Raw genomic sequence first — 19,580 nt, 5'->3', positions numbered from 1 at the left:
AGATTTGCCTGTCTTCTCTCAAAAATAAATGCTACCTTTAACTTCTGCTTCTGGAAGTTAGAGTAGATATACATTTCCTTATACTTTTCACCTGACAAACTCTCTTATCTTTGTGGCTTGTTCTGAGCTAGAATTCCCTTGGTCTTGGTATTTCCATTTAGAAATTACTCATTCACTGACTCATGATCTGATCGTTGGCTATATATTCCCTCCGGTCTTGATTTCTTTCCCCTAATACAAAGCCTCATGTTAGTAATCCTCCCGAATAAAGTCTGCCTTACTGTCTTTAACAAGTATCAGAATTTTTTTTTAAACACGGTAAGGATAAAAGTATAACTAATCCCCCCCCCTGCACACACAGTGAAGGGAAGACTGACCATTTAAGGACACTGCAAATCACAGAATGATAAAATTGATAAATTCCCTAGATTTCCTTTTTGTCTTATGCACTCACACTTGATTTTCAAGAAGGTGGCAACCTGGAAATGTCAACAGACATGGACAAAAGATGCCAGTAAAAGTCTGTTCCCTCTGACCAAGGAAGTCTGGAAGTGAAAAGTGGGTGGCACAGTGAGGTAGAAAACTTCGAGACAATAATCACCATACTTCAAAGACCATAGAAGAAACTGTGGCCCCACTGCTGCCCATGCCAGCAAAGGCCAAGTAGTGAGCTCAGACCTCTACCCTTATCAGGTTGTGATGAGATGCTTCTGGAAGGTGTCAGAGAAAGCTGAGGAGGAAGGTAGGGCCTTCATTACCACGAGGGAGCAAATCTTCCCTCTGCAGTGTCACTGGAAACAAGGTGAAGATCCTAGAATTCTTTATCATTGGGCAGGGACAAGTGCCCTTCTTTCCTGGCAATTATCAGAAGAGGCCAGATAGAGACTTGGGACTTTCACTACAGCAGATGAATCATGAGGTGTGTCCCCCTTCACCCTAGTGTCAGTGGACACATTCCTATATCCAGGCAGGGATGTATCGCTGCAGCCTAATGGAGATATGACAACCTGGAAATGTCAACAGACAGCTCTGCCCCAGGAGCAACAAGGAAGCCAAGTAGTAAATCTGGACTTCTACCCTCAGCAAGAAAACCAGCAAAAGATAATGGTTTAAATGTCACTGAGTCATGTAACACCCAAATGCCCTGGTTTTAATTAAAAATCATGTGTCATCCAAAGGACCAGTAAGATTTCAAGATAAATGAAAAAAAAAAAAAGACAATTATGATTAAAGGCACAGCAGGGATCTGAAACATCCATCTTGCCGTTAGGGTTGGGTAGTGGGGTAGCTGAACTGCTGCTGGGAGAGAAACAACCAAAAATTGCTCTGAAAGACCTGCCTGCCCCCTTCCTAATTAATCCTGTTCTCAAGGTTTCATTCACATCTTCCTTAGTTCTGAGGCCTTGTGAGGCGGGAAGTCTAAATATCCCCTCAACTGAAATCAAAAGCTACTAGGAAACTTCTAGGGTAGGGGACTACACAGTTCTACTTCTCGTAGCTGTGTGCCACAGTTAATCCACAAGTAGGTTCTCGGAATTCCCCTAAACTCACAGTTGATTATAGTTCTATTTTGGTGGTGATTAAACTTCCTCCCATCTCCAGAATTGACTATTCCTCTAAAAGCACTTATCATATGTTACCATCCTAATCACGTTCAAATAGATGCTCTTGATTTTTCTTCCTGTTTTTAGGTTTATCAAAATTCTGTTTTTGTCCACATAAAGCTCCTTCCTATTATGTTAATGATAATAATAAATGCTAAGTTTATCAAAGTATTTTAACAATTTAGTAATTTTTACTTTTATCAAGTTGAATAAACTTAATTTTTACTAAAAACAATAAACTACTTTTAAACTTTACCAAACTAATGATATTTACTGTATCACTGATTTTTTTTTAAAAAGTTCTTAATTTATGTCCTACTGTCATAAGCTTATACTGTCCTAGAAATGTACAGTAATTCACTGGCTAATGATCAGTTCTAATTACATCAAGACAGGTTTATCACTAAATAGGCTGATTGATCTCTGTAAATTTTATAAGTTAATTATTAATCTTAAAATATTAATATCTACTATGATTAGAAGGTAAACATTTATCAAAGAAAACAAAATTTTAAATTGTGTATTTGTATTTTGAAGTATAATTTTAATCCCCATACAAAGAAGAATTCATGAAATAAGTGTGGCATTTAAGATTAAATTCAACTCTACTAAAAAGGAACATATAAAAAATAAATAAATAAATGAAAGAACATATATTCTCTTTTGTAAACAGTCTTCTGGATCATGTATATATCAACTTATGTTGCTTTTTCTTTTTTTCAGCTATGTATTTTTGCTAAAGGATTAAATGCAAACAGGACAGAAAATTTAAATGCTTTTAAGGGAGACAAACAAAATAACTAAAATATACCTTAGACAAAATTTTTAAAGGAGTGCTTTTAAATCTACATTTATTTTATCCATTCAGAGTATTAGTGTAGTATTTATATCTCTCATTGTCCTTCTCTTCAGAAATAGAACTGCGGTCTTTTCTGTTTTTTTTTTTTTTTTTTTGAGACAAGGTCTTGTTAGCCTTGAACTCACCACGTAGGCCAGGTTAGCCTCCAACTCACAATCCTCCTGCCTTGATCTTCTGAGTTCTAGGATTACATATGTGCGCCAGCACACCCAGAAACAGAACTATATTAACTTACATGTCAGACGAGCAAAAGGATTGTGTGGTACATAACATTATAAATACCTCTGCCATATATGCTTAAAGATTTGTAACACACGTAAGACATGTAAGAAAGATCTTAAAAGCTCTGAACACCTGCAAACTTCTAACAATTCATATCTAATAATGCCAATTCTGAAATTAGTCAAGAAAAGCTTGTACAGATGGCACATGTTCATTGAATTATATTTTATGAAGATGAAAAGAATGGTACATGTTAACATCTTTAGTATAAGTGTCAATGAAACAGTAAAAAGTAAATACCACTTGTTTACATTCTCTCAAGTAAGGTACTCTATTTTCATGCTTTTAGCAAGCATTTCTATTTTGGTAACACTAGCATTTTTTCTAGGTCTTACCTTTATTGGGAGCATAATTCTCTGGCCAACTGCCTCTTTGACAATCTACCGTAGTATAAATTGTAAATAACTCAAATTCAACTCTACTACAAAGGAACATATATTCTCTTTTGTAGACAGTTTTCCGAATCACTTATATATCAAGGAGTGAGACCATGTTTTTGTTTATCCAAACCAAATATCCATCCTACTCTGGCCAATGGTCTCTGGGTAGAAGTGGACAGAAGTCACAGTACTGGACTCTCTCACTGTTTCTTCCTTTGCTACAGTAATCAAGGAAGCCTCATTCTGAAAGAACTACACTATCAAAGTTTGGCTAGAGCTGGGTCCAATGAACCAATTCAATATTGCTATATGGACAGCAACCACCTCATAGAAAGATAGGTAGTAGACTTTGCCTAACAGAAATAAAAGGCAACTATGTTAAAGCATTCTGATTAGGGGGTGGTTGATAGCACAGGAAGGCCAGTGTACACCCTCAAGGGCATCAAGCCTGTCACATTCATCTTTGTTTTCTTATACCTAGAAAAAATGCTTGGCACACACATACACATTAATTAAACTGAATTTCAACCTTTCCCAGAATAAGCCAGAGGCAAAATAAAACTTAGAATACAGACATTAAAATAATATACTTTCCTAATTTGTTCTAATTATATATTAAAGAATCCTGAAAATGTATGAGATTGAACCTATTAACATAAAGGGCTTGAGAAACTGCATCAGTTACACCCATATATTATTTTTCTATAGCCACAATAACAAATTAGCACAAATTTGGGGGCCTAAAGCAATATAAATTTATTCTCTCATAGTTCCGGAGGCCAGATGTCCAAAAGTAAAGCGCTGGCAATGCCATGTTTTTCTGTGGGAAACCCTTGGGAGAATCCTTCTTTGCTACTTTCAGCTTTTGTTTACTGTGGGCATTCTTTGGCTCTTAGCTATGATGCTCGAAAATTTGCCTTTGTTTCCATAATACATTATACTCCGTGTCAGACTTGTCACTGCATTTAGAGATCAAGTGGGTAATCTAGACTATCATCTTGAGTTCCTCAATTCCACTTGTAAAGACCCTTTTCCCAAACAAGGTCACATTTACAGGTTCTAGGGATTTGGATATGGAGATATGTTTTGGGTATCCATCATTCAAGTGCTCAGAGTCTGTCCTCTATCCCAGGCAATTCAGGTCTGTCCCACAGGAAAGATACATTCATCCCATTTCAATATCCCCTAAGTCTTAACCCATTATAGCGTTAACTCTCAATCTCACCTAAACAGCAGTTCAAAAGCCCAAATATCAACATCTAAATTATCTCAATTTGGTATGAGGGAAACTCTGCATGATTTATCCTGGGGCAAAATTTCTCTCCATCAGTGGATATGAGAATTTAGAAACCAAGTTTCAGCTTCTAAAATACAGTGGTGGAACAGGTATTTGATAGATATTCCCATTCTAAAAGTTAGAAACTAGAAAAAAAAAAAAAGTTATCAGTCCCAAGCAAACCTTGAAATCTAGTAAGTTGAATTCAATAGTTTTCAAGGCCAAAGGATAATCCACAATAGCTCAAGGCTCTGCTCTCTTGACTATGGTGGCTTCTGACAGGTTCCTGCCTGAGTATGAATTGCTGAATCACTATGGTGGTGGGGTAACATGGCTAAAGCCCCAAAACTACAGCCTATCTTTCAAATGACCACTTCCCCCCTCTTCTTCCCTCAGCCCTGAATACAACTTCCTCTTACCCTTCCTGTGCACGTGGGAAGCCCCAATCAGCTCCCAATGCGTCACTTAGCCTGCCCCTCAAGCTCTGCCTCCGGCCAGAGTCCCCATAAAAACCCAGCCTCCTTTGTCTGCCCAGAGGATGCCTGTGCTGCATGCAGTCCTGTCCTCTCCTCTCCGTGTCTGGAATGAAGGCCTTCCTTCCCGCTTTGTTTGTTTCTTCTTCTGCACTGAAAACCTAACAGCTTCATTGGCCTCTGCTTCTGGGCCTCTCTTGGCATAAAATGTTTAAGATAAAATTAACCAGTCCCGTTTGAATTCAAAAGAATAGTTACTTTTGCAAAAGTATAGGAGATGATACATGGAAAGGAAGCATGAGGGTTTGTTTCTGGTAATAATCTGGCTCCTTGGATGTGGATGCTGGTTATAAGGGTTATATTGTTTTAGGCCCTCAAACTTCTTTGAGAAAAATCACTCACATGTATATATACTTTTCTATATGCATTAAAAGAAGCTGTAAGCAATAGAGGAAATGATCTCTGCACAAGAAAGATGATGCCCTTCAATTATAGTAAATGTTCTTCTCTTATATTTACAATATGATAGTAATGAAAAGAAGGATGTTAAATTACAGCTGATCCTACCAGTTGATGTCAAAGTGAGGCACCTAGCTTAGTTGGAGATTGTTGAAGATAAGAGTCTTGCCTATCATGTATAAAAATCACTGACAGAACAATGGTGACTTGGTTGCTGGTAATTTCAGCATCCACTTCAAAAAACAAGGTGTTAAGAAATACTGCTGCACATGCCTGGCACAGTGGTGCATGCCTGTAATCCCAGTACTTGGGAGGCTGAGGCAGGAGGATCACTGTGAGTTTGAGACCAGCCTGGGATACAAAGTGAGCTCAAGGCCAGCCTGAACTGCATAGTGAGACCTTGTCTCAAAAAAAGACAAAAAAACAAAACAAAACAAAACAAAAAACTGCTGTGATTACTAACTTGGCATATGAACATAAACAATTTTGGTTGGCTGTCAGCTGAACAAGAAACAACCACAACAACTGATTATCTATAGTATATAATTCTTCCTGGTCATTGCAAATAAGACAAAGAGACAACTGAAGGAACTTCTTAAAAGACAACTTCATTTTAAGAATCATTTGGCAAAATGACCAAAGTTAAGAAATGTTGAACACTGCAAACTACGGGGATATGATACAATTGTGTCCTATCACTGGATTCAGGTCAGTGGCTAAAGGCTTCTGAGGGCTTTTTATAACCTGGGCCTCAGTGGTGACAGTTTGGTATTGGATTTAGGTCTTCAATTTAGGTATGTTTGTAAAGAACTTGTCTATACAAACATGGCAATATCCATTCAATCTCTATGTACACAGATGATGAATCAACTAAATACTTAAAAGCTAGGTAGGCTCAGAATGTTCATGTTCAAATTTACTTTTAGAGAAATCATAATTTTAGATTTGATAATCTATATGGTGCATTTTTTATTACTCTAGGAGAAAGCATCAGAATCTCCTATTTAGCAACAAGACGATACCTTACATTTTATATTAAGAATTCTATACCATGGAAACCAACTACAACAAATAATGTTTTTAGTAGGAAAGCTCAATGGCTTACTCATTTATGTAAATTCTTATATAACATTTTTGAAACAGGGGAAGATAAATCTTGAACCTCAGGCATACCAGATGTTCATTCACTGACAATCACCCTTTTCTAGGAAGTCTTCAACAACTTTTCAGTCCCTCATCTCTATGAGCTCTTTTTAAGCAGGCAAATTAATTGTTCTTAAAATAATTGTAGGTGGCTAAAACTCCCTTAATAAATGTTGTGCAATGTTTGGGGTCCAATGTGATAATTTTTTTGGGGGGGGGGGGATTTCTCCGGTACCAGGAACCGAACTCACGACCTTGCGCTTGCCAGGCAAGCGCTTTTGCCGCTGAGCTAAATCCCCAGCCCTGTGATAGTAATTTAAATTACTAGCAATAGGATTTTAAATTTAGCTGTTTAAAAATCAGCCTATGGGTCTGGGGATATAGCTCAGCGGCACAAGCTCAGGCCCTGTCTGGCAAGCGCAAGGTCCTGAGTTTGATTCCTGGTACCAAAAATAAAAATAAAATAAAATAAAATAAAAAATCAGCCTATGATTTCACTCTCCCCTATGAGAGTGAAATCTATACTTACTCATTGGTCTAGTCAATAATTTCTTACATAAACTATTGAAATGAAAAAATCTTGTATCTTGTGTTATCAAGAAAGGGAAGGTATTTTTACATGTGAAAATTCGAGTTAAGTTTTAAACACTGGGATAGCCCTTTATAATAAAGTGTGTATTTTCACTATGATTTATCTCATTTTTTTAAAAGCTTTTTGAGACAGGGTCTCACTATGTAGTTCAGACTGGCCATGAACTCACTATGTAGCCCAGGCTGGCCTTGAACTTGCTGTAATCCTCCTGCCTCAGCCTCCCAAGTGTTGGGATTACAGACATGTGCCACTGTGCCCAGCTTCATTTTGTTTTATATTAGCATATGTTTGCAATACAGAATAGTGATATTTGTTTTGGAGAACTGGTACATGCATCTAACATATCTTGATGATTTTAAACCCTTTATTCCTCTCCCCCTCATTTCCTTCTCCATCTCTTAAAGAATCTGCCTTATTTTTTGATCATTTTTTTTTATTTATTCATTTGATTTTTCATATAAGAGAACTGGTTGAGTTTTCTGCATCTTATTTGTTTAGCATTAGGGTCTCAAGTTCCACCCACTTTCCTGCAATGGTATCACTCTCCTTTATGGCCGAATAATATTCCATTGTTATAGGTACCACATTTTCTTTATCCATTCATCTGTCGTGAGGTTATCTAGGCTGTTGCCAGAAGTTAGCAACTGTTGTGAATTGTCTGTGATTAACATGGGTATGCCACATCCCTATTAAAATACCAACAACATTCTTCATAGAAAAAAATCCTAAAATTCACATAGAACAAGACCCAAAAGCCAAAATCCTAAGCAAAAACAGCAATGCCAGAGGCATCACAGTACGGGATTTCAAGTTACACGATGAAACTATAGTAACAAACACAACCTGGTACTGGCACAAAAATAGACAAGTAGAGTAGTGGAATAGCATAAGAGATAGAAACAATCCCATTCCCCTACAGCCATGTGATTTCTCACAAAAGGGCCAAAAATAAGTGTTGGAGAAATGACAGTCTTTTTAACAAATAGTGCTGTGAAAACTGGACAACCATGTGGAAAAGACTGACATCCCTATCTTTCACTGTAATTTAAACTGAGGGTAGATTGACGCAGTATTTATTGCAACAGAATTATGGAGTCATTAATAATGAAGGCATTAAAATCTCCTAATCAAAAGTACATAATGATGTTAACATTTTGGTGTAGTGATTAAGAATGTCAGCTCTGGAGTGGTTAATCTGTTGTGACCCCTACACTTCAGTCACTAGGACTGACTTACGGCAAACTACTTAACCTCTCCCAGCATCCTCTCTGTACAATGAAGATAAATCTATTTCATAAATCATAAACAGGACTACATGAGTTAATTCACATAAATCACTGAAAAAAAGGGCTCTGCTAAGTACATGCTTAATATCATTTCTTCTAAATGACTAATGGAATGAAAAATTGTTTTCTTGAAAGCCAATGACAGCTTCTAAAAAGGGCAATCTGTGATGGCTCAAGGTTTAGTTTATTGAAAGTCATTTCTTTTGTCTTTGAATATAAATATCATAATTTCACATTCATTTTTAATTAATATCTGCAGTAGCTCAAAAGATATTAAGAGTCAGCAAGAATAGATCTTATGAAAAAAAAAATTCGCCTGATTCTTAACAAGGTAAGTTTGATGATGTGGGAACCATCCTCCAGCTAATTTGTCCATTTACTTATGCTTAGTGAGATCCTCACACTAAAGTCAGTGAGTACAGAAATCATGCCACCTGACAAACAAAATAAATAGGGATAGGAGGACATTAGCATAGGAGCAAGAAGCTTAGGCTGAATCATTTGCGTCAAGAAAAATTCAAAAGGATCAGGGAACTTGTAAGATTTATAAATTAATTTCTTGTAGCATCATAAAACGCAGCAATCTGACAATAGAAAGGGAAAGTTAGATTTGATACTAGGTAAGAAGGGCAAAAAGAGTTTTAGCAAATAAAATTTTTTTACATCTGGAATTGACCAAAACAATGGAAAAGATAGATGGAAAGGGACTGGAATGAATGCAGAATTCTTCACATCTCCCAACCTCTGGACTCCACTTATCTATAACCAAGCAGATTTCCTCAAAATGTGGTATTTCTTTGTAGAGTTCAAAAATGACTTCAAGGGGACAGTAACAACCTTTCCTTGACTTAAAAATGCAATGTAAACAAAATATTAATTCATAAAAAGGCATATTTCTGTAGGCAAATTTAAATAATTATTATATAGGACATTTGCAATGCTTTATAATTGCTTCTTTAAAAACTATTCAGTGTCAGCAATTAGCAGATAAGACAGATATAGGTAAATATGTTGACATATCAAGATATAAGAAACAAAGAATTTTAGACTTCAAAATTCATTTGGTCTATCCACTTAATATTATGGATGAAGAATATAAAGCCGCAATAGGCAAAGTTAGGCAGTTGGTGGCCTGATTTATACATACGCAATTCCGTAAGAGGAGAGTGAATGGTAAATACTTTTCAGCTAGTTTCTTTTAAATAAATCTGATGCCATCAGCAAGAACAGTCCAGATGACATTAATGCTTATTGTGGCTTACAAGAAGTAGTATACATATTAAGTACTTAATGTACAAAAGGTAGAATTTCAAGACGATTAATATTTTTCCTGATCAAGCCAGTAAGGGATGTTCAATCATTAAATACTGAATTAAATCATACTCTTCCATTAATTCTGGATGCTGTAAATTCTAATTAAACAGAAAGTTTTCACTTTCTAGGATAACCATCTAATCATCGCCATACAAGTGATGATGTTACAAAGTAGAGGTTGACATCTATATGTATAACAAATTCAGGGCAAAGCTAGCACTGCCAGGCCAACATAAAAGGGATCCTCCAGCAATGTCTCAAACTTAAATGTGTTCTCTAAGGAATGTCTTTTCAGTCATGCAAAAGGTACCTGGTCTTGTACAGATTTATATGTAAAAAAATGGATATATGAATTTGTCTATTAAGAATTTAAATGTTTTAGTGAGATGGAGAGATGTCTTCAACACTTTTTTTTCCTCTATAACAGCTTCTGTAGCTCTCCAGCTGCTTTAATACTTGGTATTTAATTTTCCTTTCTTCACTTACAACTCAGGAGCTCTTTGTAACTTTACCAATGTTCTGATAGGATGTAAAATTTTACTATTCTCTTTCTCTTTTTTTTGTTGTTTTGTTTTTTGAGACAGGGTCTCACTTTGCAGTTCAGGCTGGGCTTGAACTTACTATGTAGCCCAGGCTGCCTTCAAACTCACAGTAATCCTCCTACCTTAGCCTCCCAGAGCACTGACACCTGTTAATATAACTACCAGCATTGTAAGTGGTTTGAGGAAAATTCTAAAAGCATTTAAGATATGGGTTTTCAGATGAGTGAATGCCAGAATGCCTATTAGACTGAGAGAACACCAATTCAAAGTATAGGCTGACTTCCTGGATCTCATCAGACGCTGTCAGAGTTCTGTACCAAGTTTTACCCGATGAAGGAGTAAATAAGGAAAGGCAGCATACAAAGACCTGTATGTGTCCCATGTAACTCTTTGAGAGAGACTAAAAACTGTCAACTAAAGAGTAAATAACTCTTTGGTTAATTCTGAATAACTTAAAACATTCAATTGATTAAGATTTTTTCATATTCTACATATTGAAAATATTTAGGACAGTCAAATATCCTCTTTCTTTCAAGAACCTGAAAATAATCTTGTGACAGTTAAATAAAATATTCACAATACAACAGAAAATTAAGAAAACTTATGAAAGTACTTGCCTGCACAGTATGGGATTGTGCCCAGTGCCAATGTCAAATTAATCTTCCAATTTCCCTAACAGGAATAGCATATAGATAATACAGTGGTTCCTTGGTTCACAAACTTAACTTGTTTAACTAGTTTGGAAAGGATGGCCACATTCGTGTTTGTGTGGGAAGGATGACCATGGTGGTGTTTGTCACCTGATGCAGCTTGCAAAGAAAAACAAAATTTTGCCAAATACCTCTATTTGTCAACCAAACCGTTTGCAAACAAAAGTGGTTGTGAACTGAGGTACCACTGTATTCCTTTTACACTTAAGGGAAATGAAGCATAAACATATAGCAACTCATTCAAGTTTTTTCAGTATACATGGACAAATTATTTGCTATTCTTAATCCATTTATAATTCTTCAGTTTGGCATAATAAAAACTCACAATTGTTCAGAATATATGAAATACAGACAGAATTAGTTTATGGATTTTAAAATGTGACTAAATATGAAATCATGAAAAAATTACTAATAAAATATTTTGCTCAGTTTTCTTGTAAAATATGAAGTATAGTTCTTCGTTAGACTAAACCTGAAAAATCTTGTGTGACAAAATACCTAGAGATGCTGGATAAAATAATCCACTTTAAGGAAAGGGAAGTCCTTGAAGGTCGTATTTGTTTTGTTTACCTCTATCACCAGCAACCAGAAAGGGCATGGTAAGTGCTACACAATAAATGATCAGTGTTACTAAATAAATTTAAAAGTGAGTCTGGAAGGACATATTAATAGCAAAGAGTGTGGGTCAAGAGACTTCTGGAGAGCAGAAGTGCTAAGAGTACAGAATTAGCCTCAGAGTTATAATTAGAAACACTGACATGGCAGTGTAAGCTATGTAAAAGTGAAGACCTTCTCTTTTTCCAACTTCTGACACTTAACAGTTGTGTGTTGATAGCTAATTAGTGGCTTAATGTTACCACCTGTGAAATGAAACTATACTATGAATTGGTTTTCCCTACAGAAGATCTTATTGGACAACGATGACAAAATTTTGTAAAAACAAAAAAGAAGGCAAATAAATGCTCAATTTTAAGATAGGGTGTTGCAAAATTGCTCAGGCTGCACTTGATATGATCCTCCTGTCTTAGTCTCCTGGGGTATTGGTATTTCAGGTGGGTGCCAAGTGACTTCTTGATATTATCACCCCAGAATATATACATTTCCTAGCACATCTTAATATGAGAATAGTCTAGGTCATCAATGAGAATAGTCTAGGTCCTAGAGAATTAAAGTAGAGAGGGGATAAAGAATCAAAGCCTTAACTAATGTTGACAATAATTTTTATGAAAAATTATGGATCTGAGAAATATTTGATTTTTTTTTTGCGGTACCGGGAATCAAACTCATGACCTCATGTTTGCCAGGCAGGCACTGTGCCGCTGCGCTATATTGCCAGCCCTGAGAAATATTTGAAAAGAAAATTAAAGTCTGTAACAGTTTATGTAATGTTCTACAGAAGAAGCTACTGCTTAAAAAATAAAGCAATAAAAAATTTGGCTTCTCATTATGAGTAAACTGAACATCTATCTTCACTGGATGTAATTTGGTATTATCCAGTTACAAAAAGTAGAGCATTTGTCTAGAGAAATAAAGAACTGAAAAGTCCACAGTGAGTATCATCATGGAGTGCTATATTTCTGGAGAAAGAGGTGATAATGAAAAATTAATACTGTAAAGGTAGTTTCTCATATCATTTAAAATATTTTTATGAGTAAAACAAAATTTTATAACCAATAAGAGAACAACAGTAACTATACTATGTATTGTTATCTTCATAGTTACTCAGAGTATAAGACATAAACAGAAAGGTTCTTACAAAAAAGAAACCGATAATAAAACAAAATTTTCTTCTCAACTAAGTAAAATGAACTAGTAGTATAAATGAAACAAATTGGAATATATAGAAATATTTTTAAAACAATGGAATATGTAATTTGGGGAAGTATTTGAAATTCTCCCTACTTCCTATTTATGTGATATCTGAGGCTGTGTGACTAACTTACTTCGCTTAACATTATGTTCTCAAATTGCATCCATTTACCTACAAATGCCTCAATTTTATCTTTCTTTATAGTATTGTAGCACTCCATTGTGTATAAATACCACATTCTTTATTCATTCATATCATTTTTAAAGAGCACAGTATTCTAGTACTTGTTTTTTGTAAAAAGCAGCTCATCCTGAGGGTAATCAAACTAGTGTAGTCTGAATCTCAATGAGTGGTCACTATATAGACTGTTTTTAGTGGGGAGGCACTTACCTGGGATGAAACCCACATGCTTGGAAAGCACTCTCCCACTGATGTACAACCCTAGCTATCTACTAGTTTTTGAGACAGGGCGTTGCCCCAGGCTAAACTTGCTATCTTCCTGCCTCAGTCTTCTGAGTAGTGGCACATACCATTAAGTATTCTTTAAAATGGTATTTTGGCTGGCGATGTTGGTACCAGATACTTGGGAGGCTGAGGCAGGAGGATCACAAGTTTGAGTTGGACAAATTAGTGAGGCCCACTCTCAAAATTAAAAAAAAAAAAAATAATGAGAATCAGCTGGGGCCATAGCTCAGTGGTAGAGTGCTTGCCTAACATGCACAAGGCCCCAGCATTATAAAGTCAAAGCAAAACAAAATAACACAACAAAAAGAACAATAGTTTTATTTCAAATAAATTTTGAAACTGAAGAATTAAATGAAGAGATGAAAAATATAGTTGAGAACAGCAACCTAGGTAAAGTAAAAGAAAGCATTTCTGAACTCAAAGAAGGGTCTTTAAAAATAATCTATTTGAGGGGGAAAGAAATGAAAAAGAGTAAAGAAAGCCTTTGGGAACTATGAAACACCATTAAGCAAACAATCATTCACAGTATGATTGTTTCGGAGGGTGAAGAGATGGAGAAAGACAAAACCTATTTAAGAAAACTGATAGCTGTAAACATTTAGTCTTGGGAGAGATATGGATATATTACAGATCCACGAAGCTCAAAGGACCCCAATTAGATTTTATCTAAAGAGGTCTCCTCTGAGGTACCTGATAATCTAGCTATCAAAAGTCAAGGAATTCTAAAAGAAGCACGAAAAAAGCCAAATCATTTCTAAGGTAATCTGCATTAGGCCAACAGCAGAATTCTTAGAAACCCTGAAGGTCATAACAGAATGGGATAATATATTCATACTGCTGAAAGCAAAACACAGGAGCAAACAAACAAATAAGAAACAACCTGTCAGCCAAGAATGTTACACGTAGCAGAGTTATCTTTCAGAAATAGAGAAATAGGGGCTGGGGATTTAGCTCAGCGGCAAAGCGCCTGCCTGGCAAGTGCAAGGTCGTGAGCTCGATTTCTGGTACTGGAAGAAAAACAAAAACAGAAATGAGAAATAAAGTGCTTTCCAAACAGGCAAAAGCTGTGGGAATGCTTCACCACTAGATTGGATTTACAAAAAATTTTTCCCTGCCACTTTATTTTTATTGGTACAAGTTTGCAGTACATAATGATCACAGTCCTTGTGGGGAACTGGTACATGTATATAACACACAAATTATTTTTTACTCTCTTCTCCCCCACATCTCTTGGTCTCTTTTCCATTTGCAAAAGTATATGACCGATTTCCTATTATTTATCTTTTACTGTGTTCTTTATTTATATTTTAGGTCTCTCATATAAGAGATACCATGAGATCTTTAAGCTTATGTGTCAGATTTATTTCACTTAATGTTATGGTCTCAAGGTGCATCCATTTGCTTACAAGAAATTCTTAAGAGGGAACGTCAATCTAAAATAAAAGGATGATAATTTGATCATGTAAACATATGACAGTACAAAATTCATAATCAAGTTAAGAATATGCTGTATTTGTAATGATGGTAATATAAACTTTTTTATTTAACACTTATGTTTGCAATACATCTTAGTTATATTTGTTTTGAGGGATTAGTTTATGGATATAGCAAATCTTGATCATTTTCTATCCTTTTGCCCTGAACTTTTCCCTTTCCCTATCCCTTATCTCATTTTCTGTCTCCAACAAGTTTGCTATCATTTCTCCTTTGTTTAACTCTTTATTTGGTTATGTTTCTCACATATGAGAAACTGCAATATTTAGTTTTCTGTGCTTGATTTATTTCACTGAACATTATGATATCAAATTCCATCTATTTTCCAGCAAATGGTGTGATTTCATCCTTCTTTTTGGCTAAATAGTGTTCCATTGTTGATGGGTATCCAATCTATTTCCAGAGCTTACTTATGTGAGTTGTGCTGCTATAAACATGGGTATGCATGTGTCACTACAGTTATGATGTCTTTAACTCTTTTGGAAATATACCCAAGAGAGGTATAGTTGAGTCAAATGAAATTTTCACTTTTAATTTCTGAAGAATCTCCATACTGATTTCCATAGTGGTTGTACTATGTCACATTCCCCTCAACAATGCAGAAGGTTCCTTTCTCCCAATATCCTTGTTGGCACTTATTTTGTTTTCTTGGTAACAGCCACAACTGACTGGGATAAAATGAAATGTCAGTTATTTTGGTTTGCATTTCCCTAATGGCTATAGATGATGGATTTTTTTTTCATGTACTTATTGATCATTTGTATCTTTTTTTTTTTAAAGTGAAGAATGGCAAGTGTTTACATGAAGCCAGTAGTAAAAACTAACAGAGTTAGCTGGATATGGTGGCACCTGCCTATAATCCCAGCACTATGGGAGGCTGAGGCAGAAAGACTACACATTCAAGTCAAGGCTGAGCTACTTAGTGACTTAGCAAGACCCTGCTTCAAAATTTAAAAATAGCTGGGAATGTAACTCACTTTGAAGGCTCTGGGTTCAATCCCCAGAACTACCACCTAAAAATATACCAAGTGATTGGGTCTTCTTTTGGTTTTTCATTCACTTCCAAAAGGGAAGATTATCTTCAAAAGATGTGGAAGGTGAGTAAGTGGTAGGCAACATGTAGGAAACGATGCAGTGGAGGAGGAGAAAACTGCAGTAAGAAACAGGTGGGTTTTCTGGGGAAGGATTCCTCAGTGTTGGTATTAAGCAGCCAAAGACAGGTCATTTTTACTGTGTGTCTTGGTTAGTTTTCTCTTACTGAGACAAAACACCCAATTCCTAAAGTGAAGGAAAGGTTTATTTAGCTCACAGTCTGTGGAGGTTCCAGTCTATACTTGGCTTGCTCTAAGGCTGAGTGGCACATGGTAGAGGACAATAGTTCATGGCAGCAGAAAACAGCAAAAGCAGCAAGAGCAGAAAGGGAGAAACAAGAGCAAGACTCTTTCCCTTCCTTGTATTGTATGCAGGATACCCACCCCAGGGTAGGTGTAGCACTCACACTCATTATCCCAGCATTGGACCACGAATCAATCAAAAACTCTAGAAGCCTGCCTCATAACTGCATGAGGTTTTGTGGGGACATCTAGACACAAACCATAACACTGTGAGACCTGATCAAGAAAGACACTTTTGGTATGGTAGATCACTTTGAGGACCAGCAACATTCTATTTTCAGATTGCCAGTAGCATAGATGACATTGTAAAGCGAATAAATACTCATTACAACTCAATGGGTTTCTCCTATAGTATACAGTCAATACAGTGGCCCCTATTCAGCATTCCCATATTGATGGTAGAATTTATTTAACTGCTGCAGAGGTCTCTTCTTGTGTTAACATCACTGGACCTCTCTGAATTTCACTCTGCTTTTGCTTTAGCGTCTACACTCTCTGAGCTTGTAAGACAGGGTATAGAGCTCTAGTGAAAGACTTTGAGACCATCTACAGTGAATGTAGCAAGCTGTTCTAAGGTCCATATTCATTCTCATAAAGACATCCGCTTCTTGCCTTTAAGATGTGGAATCAGCATTTGCTCAAATTCCACTATAGGCCACAGGAACAAAAGGAAGGTAAGTACTGAAGAAACCTATGCTCACTGGAAGCTTTTAATTGGGATTAATTCTTTTTAGTCCTCAAACAGTAAGGAACAGTCTAATAGGAGATCCAAAGGCAAAGAATCTTTCTGGTTTGTAGATGTGCTAGCGGTACTTTACAAATATCTGCCCTGGGGCTGGGGATTTAGCTCAGCGGCAAAGCGCCTACCTGGCAAGCGTGAGGTCATGAGTGCGACTCCCGGTACCAGAAAAAAAAAAACACCAAAAAACAAACAAACAAATATCTGCCCAATGCCAACATCTAGGTATGTGTCCTTTCTAGTATCATCTGTATTACTGTAGGATTCAGATTCTCTGAACTGTATGGTTACTTGACCAATAACCAGTGATTTTTTTCTGGTCTTGAAATAGTTTAATATCTTCTTTCTTGTTTCTGTGGGAATTTCCATTTTTGGAAGATCTCTGTACCTAAAGCCAGAGCTTCCTTATCTACTACCTCCTTCCCAAAGATATTAAAGAAGTCAGAGTTAAAGTTTCTTTAATTCTTCCTCCAGTGTTAGTGCATCTCCATGATCCATAACAATATTTAGTGAATCCTTTTCACTGTCAATATCCCCCAAAGAATCTGATTTTTTAGGATATCAAATATGTAAGTGAACATAAACTATAACAGCAATTGATACACCCCCTTTGAAATCAGGATTCTTCTACAGAAGAAATATGTATATTTGGTTTATTTCAGAAGCTACTGTGTCCACAGTAGTCTAACACTAGGTGAGACTACTATAAAGGAGATCCAGGATCACTGTCATTGGTCAAGTGCCTGAGGTAGTTAGTTAATGCTGTGTAGGATGATTTGCTATAGATCTACATTCACACTAGCAGAATGTAAAGGACTGTGCCAGCTGACTGGACAAAATTCTGTTCTTCCAATCTGGCAATTTTCTTGTGTGTTCTTAAAATGTGCCTGTGGCAAGTTGAAGGAAACATTGCAAAAATCATTAACACATTGTACAATGCTTTGAAAAGGGAGATCACAAGCTGGTTCAATCACATGGACTACAAAGACTAAGTGATCTATTTATAAAGGTTCTCCACAATGAATGTCAGCAGATATTCTCAACCCTTCACTGTTCTTGGCTGACCTTCATCAGTAGGTGTTGAGCCCCATTCATCACAATCTGAAACTGGGCTGGTAATGCACCATGAGATTTGAATTATGTAATATAATAATTTCTCTGTTGGGAGATTCTAGTTTCTTTTTCCATTCATTCAGCAAGCTCTCTAAAATTTGGCTGAAGCTCTCTGCATAGAGAACATATTTATTGTCTTTGTGAGGTACATCTTCTACTTCTGATGCTAGTTCATCCAGTATATTGCACACTGCATCTTTTCCTCCAAGTGAAGATCATACCTACCCCCATCAATGGAGCTAGCTCTCCTATTACAATCTTTTCCAGAGCCACATGCCTCTTCTAGCTGCTGTGAATCCTCAGAGTTGAAAGGAATATATGTCTCCCGAAAATCTATTATCTTCATTAAAACCAATGTGGAGAAACTGGCAGCATCCGCATCTGTTATCTCAAAGGAACTACATGAGTGTGGTGATGAGGATGGATTGGACTGAGATGACTGCTCCTGGTGTGATTCCACTGGTGACATTTTGTTCTCTGGCAGCCCTGCCACTTTGAATGTACTCTTGCCCTCACCGAGGGGCACCTGGTATGTCCGTGTGCTGGTCTTCCACCCAGGCTGGCGAGGTGGGGCAGGTTGTCCTTCTTTTGAGAAGTGTCTGTTGAGTCTATCTGCCCATTTTTTTGGATTGGGTCATTTGTTTTTTTGGAGGTTAGTTTTTTTTTTGAGTTCTTATATATTTTAGATATTAGCCCTTTATCAGAACAGTCACTGGCAAATTTATTTTCCTTATTCTGTAGGTTGATTCTTGGCATTATTTCCTATGCTCATTGCTTCTCCTTTAATTGCATGGAACTGTATGAGCAGTATTAGAATTAGCTATTAAATTACAGTAAAATTCATCAGTGAATGCAATGGATTCTGGGCATTTCTTAGTGGAGTTTTTATTAAGGCAACAATTCCATTGTTTAGTCCATAGTCCACCCTATTCAGGGTTTTATATACTCTTGGTTCAAATTTGGTGTCATATGCATCTAGGACCTTATCCATTTCTTTCAAATTCTCTAATTTATTGGAATATGTTTTAAAATAGTTTCTAGTAATCCTCTGGATTTCTGTGTTGTCATAATTTTGCCTTTTTCATTTCTAATTCTATTGATGCAGGTCTTCTGTTTAGTTTGGCCAAGGATCAATATCATTTAGCCTTTCAAAGAAACAACTCTTTCACTGTAACTACTTTTTAAAAATTCTCAATTTCATTGATTTCTACTCTGTTTTTTTTTTTTTTTTTGTACTAGGAATCAAACTCAGGACCTGTGCTTACCAGGCAGATGGTATGCCGCTGAGCTATATCCCTACTTCTTCTACTCTGATCTTTTAAAGTTTCTTTCTTTCTACTAGTTTTGGGACTGGATTACTCTTGTTTTTCTAAGACCTTCAAATGTATTATTTCATTATTTTTTTGAGATCAATCTGTTTTTCTGCTGTAAGCTAAAACTTCCATCTTATAACTGCTTTCATTGTGTCCCACAGATTCTGATGCTAAATAACATTGTTATTTAATTTAGAAATTTCAAAATTTCTTCCCTGATTTCTTATGTGACCCATTAATTGTTCAAGAGTGAACAATATCCATATTATTATTATCCAATATTCAATTTATTATTATTCAATATCCATGTGTTTGTGTGATTTCTGTGGTTT

At 36.2% G+C, this 19,580-nt stretch overlaps 1 protein-coding gene and 1 pseudogene across 13 annotated transcripts in view; both read right to left on the bottom strand.

The window, feature by feature from the left end:
- Positions 1 to 19,580, bottom strand: part of Erc1 (ELKS/RAB6-interacting/CAST family member 1) — a 451,367-nt gene that overhangs the window by 66,888 nt on the left and 364,899 nt on the right. The gene's annotated exons all lie outside the window — the stretch shown is intronic.
- LOC102022354 lies at positions 17,231 to 19,142 on the bottom strand (annotated as a pseudogene).

Source organism: Chinchilla lanigera, unplaced genomic scaffold (assembly GCF_000276665.1).
Source record: "Chinchilla lanigera isolate Chin_1 unplaced genomic scaffold, ChiLan1.0 scaffold00053, whole genome shotgun sequence".
NCBI lineage: Eukaryota > Metazoa > Chordata > Mammalia > Rodentia > Chinchillidae > Chinchilla > Chinchilla lanigera.
Note: the sequence above shows the minus strand (reverse complement) of the source record. Positions and strands in the feature narration are given on the sequence as shown.